Here is a 6,050-nt window from a genome sequence, read left to right on the forward strand (position 1 = left end):
GAGGGAAATTTATAGCACTAAATGCCCACAAGTGAAAGCAGGAAAGATCTAAAATTGACACCCTAATATCACAATTAAAAGAGCTAGAGATGCAAGAGCAAACACATTCAAAAGCTAGCAGAAGGCAAGAAATAACTAAGATCAGAGCAGAACTGAAGGAAATAGAGACACAAAAAAAACCCTTCAAAAAATCAATGAATCCAGGAAGTGTTTTTTTGAAAGATCAACAAAATTGATAGACCACTAGCAAGACTAATAAAGAAGAAGAGAGAGAAGAATCATATAGACACAATAAAAAATGATATAGGGGATATCACCGCCAATCCCAAAGAAATACAAACTACCATCAGAGAATACTATAAACACCCCTATGCAAATAAACCAGAAAATCTAGAAGAAATGGATAAATTCCTTGACACATACACCCTCTCAAGACTAAACCAGGAAGAAGTTGAATCTCTGAATAGACCAATAACAGGCTCTGAAATTGAGGCAATAATTACTAGCTTACCAACCAAAAAAAGTCCAGGACCAGATGGATTCACAGCCGAATTCTACCAGAGGTACAAGGAGGAACTGGTACCATTCCTTCTGAAACTATTCCAAACAATAAAAAAAGAGGGAATCCTCCCTAACTCATTTTATGAGGCCGGCATCATCCTGATACCAAAGCCTGGCAGAGACAAAACAAAAAGAGAATTTTAGACCAATATCCCTGATGAACATCGATGCAAAAATCCTCAATAAAATACTGGCAAACCGAATCCAGCACCACATCAAAAAGCTTATCGAACATAATCAAGTGGGCTTCATCCCTAAGATGCAAGGCTGGTTCAACATACACAAATCAATAAACAAAATCCAGCATATAAACAGAACCAATGACAAAAACCATATGATGATCTCATTAGATGCAGAAAAGGCCTGTGACAAAATTCAACAACCTTCATGCTAAAAACTCTCAATAAATTAGGTATTGATGGGAAGCATCTCAAAATAATAAGAGCTATCTATGACAAACCCACAGCCAATATCATACTGAATGGGCAAAAACTGGAAGCATTCCCTTTGAAAACTGGCACAAGACTGGGATGCCCTCTCTCACCACTCCTATTCAACATAGTGTTGGAAGTTCTGGCCAGGGCAATAAGGCAGGAGAAGGAAATAAAGGGTATTCAATTAGGAAAAGAGGAAGTCAAATTGTCCCTGTTTGCAGATGACATGATTGTATATCTAGAAAACCCCATTGTCTCAGCCCAAAATTTCCTTAAGCTGATAGGCAACATGAGCAAAGTCTCAGGATACAAAGTCAATGTGCAAAAATCAGAAGCATTCTTATACATCAATAACAGACAAACAGAGAGCCAAATCATGAGTGAACTCCCATTCACAATTGCTTCAAAGAGAATAAAATACCTAGGAATCCAACTTACAAGGGATGTGAAGGATCTCTTCAGGAAGAACTACAAACCACTGCTCAATGAAATAAAAGAGGATACAAACAAATGGAAGAACATTCCATGCTCATGGGTAGGAAGAATCAATATCGTGAAAATGGCCATACTGTCCAAGGTATTTTATAGATTCAATGCCATCCCCATCAAGCTACCAATGACTTTCTTCACAGAATTGGAAAAAACTACTTTAAAGTTCATATGGAACCAAAAAAGAGCCCACATTGCCAAGTCAATCCTAAGCCAAAAGAACAAAGCTGGAGGCATCATGCTACCTGACTTCAAACTATACTACAAGGCTACAGTAACCAAAACAGCATGGTACTGGTACAAAAACAGAGATATAGACCAATGGAACAGAACAGAGCCCTCAGAGATAATGCCACACATCTACAACTATCTGATCTTTGACAAACCTGACAAAAAACAAGCAATGGGGAAAGGATTCCCTATTTAATAAATGGTGCTGGGAAAACTGACTAGCCATATGGAGAAAGCTGAAACTGGATCCCTTCCTTACACTTTATACTAAAATTAATTCAAGATGGATTAAAGACTTAAATGTTAGACCTAAAACCATAAAAACCCTAGAAAAAAACCTAGGCAATACCATTCAGGACACAGGCATGGGCAAGGACTTCATGTCTAAAACACCAAAAGCAATGGCAACAAAAGCAAAAATTGACAAATGGGATCTAATTAAACTAAAGAGCTTCTGCACAGCAAAAGAAACTACCATCAGAGTGAAAAGGCAACCTACAGAATGGGAGAAAATTTTTGCAATCTACTAATCTGACAAAGGGCTAATATCCAGAATCTACAATGAACTCCGACACATTTACAAGAAAAAAACAAACAACCCCATCAACAAGTGGGCAAAGGATATGAACAGACACTTCCTTCTCAAAAGAAGACATTTATGCAGCCAAAAGACACATGAAAAAATGCTCATCATCACTGGCCATCGGAGAAATGCAAATCAAAACCACAATGAGATACCATCTCACACCAGTTAGAATGGCAATCATTAAAAAGTCAGGAAACAACAGGTGCTGGAGAGGATGTGGAGAAATAAGAACACTTTTACACTGTTGGTGGGACTGTAAACTAGTTCAACCATTGTGGAAGTCAGTGTGGCAATTCCTCAGGGATCTAGAACTAGAAATACCATTTGACCTAGCCATCCCATTACTGGGTATATACCCAAAGATTACAAATCAAGCTGCTATAAAGACACGTGCACACGTATGTTTATTGTGACAGTATTCACAGTAGCAAAGACTTGGAACCAACCCAAATGTCCATCAATGATAGACTAGATCAACAAAATTTGGCACTTATGCACCATGTAATACTATGCAGCCATAAAGGATGATGAGTGCATGTCCTTTGTAGGGACATGGATGAAGCTGGAAACCATCATTCTCAGCAAACTATCGCAATAACCAAACACCACATGTTCTCACTCATAGCTGGGAATTAAACAATGAGAACCCATGGACACAGGAAGGGGAACATCACACACAGAGGCCTTTTGTGGGATGGGGGTGGGATAGCATTAGGAGATATACCTAATGTTAAATGATGAGTTAATGGGTGCAGCACAACAACATGGCACATGTATACATATGTAACAAACCTGCACGTTGTGCACATGTACCCTAAAACTTAAAGTGTAATAAAAAATAAAAAATAAAATAAAAACATTGGCTTTTGACTCCAAATATCCTGCTTCATCATCTCTCCACTCCAGAAACTTTTCACATGCTTACAAAGGGTGTTCGTTTTTCCTGTAAGTATTTGCCCCCCAGCCCCACCTGCAAGAACGTGGAAGTAGGGCCTCTGCCTGAGATGGCAACTCTCAAATACAAGGCAAGAACTGTCTCTCCTCTAGTATCCCCAGGACTGAAGGACTGTGCAAGTCTGCATATTAATCAAGCTTCTCTCTCCCTTATCTGAAGGGACTTACTTCCTTCAAGACACTTTTCCTCTTCCCACCCAGCTCCATGCCCCCATCCAGTCATCTTCCAATCCATCTCTCCCCACCTCCATGCCACACAAGAGGGGCTTGACCACAGCACCTGGAAGTTTCTTAAATTTGAATGGTGTGTCGCGCCGGGTGCGGTGGCTCATGCCGCTAACCCCAGCACTTTGGGAAGCTGAGGCAGGCAGGTCACTTGAGGTCAGGAGATCGAGACCAGCCTGGCCAACATGGTGAAACTCCATCTCTACTAAAAATACAAAAATTAGCTAGGTGTGGTGGCACATGCCTGTAGTCCCAGCTACTTGGGGGACTGAGGCAAGGGAATCACTTGAACACCGAAGGCAGAGGTTACAGTGAGCCGAGATTGCATCATTGCACTCCAGCCTGGGTGATAGAGTGAGACTCTGTCTCAAAAAAAAAAAAAAAAAAAAAAATCGAATGGTGTGATTAGCTTACGATTTTTTAAACATGGAATGATGTATTCATTTTCAAAGCTGCATAACAAATCAACACAAATTTAGCAGCTTGAAACACCCATCTATTACCTCTCCTTTCCTGTGGGTCAGGAGTCTGGGGGTGCAGCTTTAGCTGGGTCCACTGCTCAGGTTCTTACAAGGTTGTGATCAAGGTGTCGGCTGGAATTAGTGTCTCATATGAGGCTTGGGGTCTTCTCCCAACCTCACATGGTTGTTGGCAGAATTTATTTCCATGCAACTGTGGAACTCATGTGGCTGGCTTCTTCAAAACCAGCCGGGCGTGGTGGCTTACGCCTGTAGTCCCAGCACTTTCGGAGGCCGAGGCAAGTGGATCACCTGAGGTCAGGAGTTCGAGACCAGCCTGGCAATATGGTGAAACCGCGTCTCTACTAAAAATACAATACTTAGCCGGGCATGATGGTGCATGCCTGTAATCCCAGCTACTTGGGAGGCTGAGGCAGGAGAATCACTTGAACCCAGGAGGCAGAGGTTGCAGTAAGCCGAGATCATGCCACTGCACTCCAGCCTGGGCAACAGAGTGAGACTCCATCTCAAAACAAACAAACAAACAAACAAAAACCAAAAACCAGGAGGAAGGAGTCTCTCTCCTCCAGAACCTCATTGAAGATCTCACCTGAAAACGTCAGGCCCACCCCGAATAATCTCCCTTTTGATTAACTCAAAGTGAACGGATTAGGGGCTCAGTTACATCTGCAAAATCCCTTCCACTTTTCCATAGGTATAGATTAGAAGCAAGCCAGGGGTCCTGCCTACACTCCAGGGGAGAGGAGATTACACTTGGCATTTATCCAGGGCAGGAACCTAAGGGGTCATCTCAGAATTCTGCCTTCCATATAGATCCTCGGTGGAGCTCACATGCCTGGGCGAGCACCAGCCTTTGTTTAAAGGCAACAGAGAATGATGCCCCAGCTCAGATCTCCAGCAAGCCTCCAGAATGATGGTCCCGTCTCTGAGCCCAGGGCCAAGGCAGCAGGAGCTTTCGGCGCACATGGGAACTGGCTTCCCCCACTTTGAAGTGAGTCATCACATCAGTATTAAACCCTAGCTGTTGCTTAGGCAAAAATGATGATTTAGAAGAAGATGGAGAGAAAAGGAGGGTTAATTTAAAAGCACTTATATTTGGCCGGGCGCTGCGGTTCACGCCTGTAATCCCAGCACTTTGGGAGGCTGAGGCAGGCGGATCACGAGGTCAAGAGATGGAGACCATCCTGGCTAACACGGTGAAACCCCGTCTCTATTAAAAATACAAAAAATTAGCTGGGCTTGGTGGCAGGTGCCTGTAGTCCCAGCTACTCATGAGGCTGAGGCAGGAGAATGGCATGAACCCAGGAGGCGGAGCTTGCAGTGAGCTGAGATCGTGCCACTGCACTCCAGCCTGGGCAACAGAGTGAGACTCCGTCTCAAAAAAAGAAAAAAAAAAGAAACTACTTATATTCATTCCCTAGGGCTGCCACAACCAAGTACCACAAGCTGGGTGATTTGAAACAAGAGAAATTGATTGTCTTGTGGCTCTGGTGGCCAGCAGCCTGAAATGGAGGTGCCAGCAGGGCCACACTCCCTCCTGCACTTGTCGGGGAGTCCTGCCTTGCCTCGTCCTAGCTTCCTGTGGTCTCCTGGAAGTCTTCAGTGTTCCTTGGTTTGCAGACGCATCAGTCCAATCTTCCGTCGGATCCATGGCCTTCTTCCCTGTGTCTCTGTGACTCAGCGTGTCCTCTCCTCTTTTATAAGGACACCAGTCATTGACTTAGGGCCCTCCCTACTCCAGGATGTCTTCATTCTAATCAATAGCATCTGCAATAACCCTATTTCTTTTTTTCTTTTTTTCTTTTTTTTTTTTTGAGATGGAGTTTCACTATTGTTGCCCAGGCTGGAGTGCAGTGGCGTGATCTCAGCTCAATGCCACCTCCGCCTCCTGGGTTCAAGCGATTCTTCTGCCTCAGCCTCCCGGGTAGCTGGGATTACAGGTATGCGCCACAACACCGAGGTAATTTTGTATTTTTAGTAGAGACAGTGTTTCTCCATGTTGGTCAGGCTGGTCTCAAACTCCTGACCTCAGGTGATCCACCTGCCTCGGCCTCCCAAAGTGCTGGGATTACAGGCATGAGCCACCACGCC

This window comes from Gorilla gorilla, chromosome 3 (assembly GCF_029281585.2).
Source record: "Gorilla gorilla gorilla isolate KB3781 chromosome 3, NHGRI_mGorGor1-v2.1_pri, whole genome shotgun sequence".
NCBI lineage: Eukaryota > Metazoa > Chordata > Mammalia > Primates > Hominidae > Gorilla > Gorilla gorilla.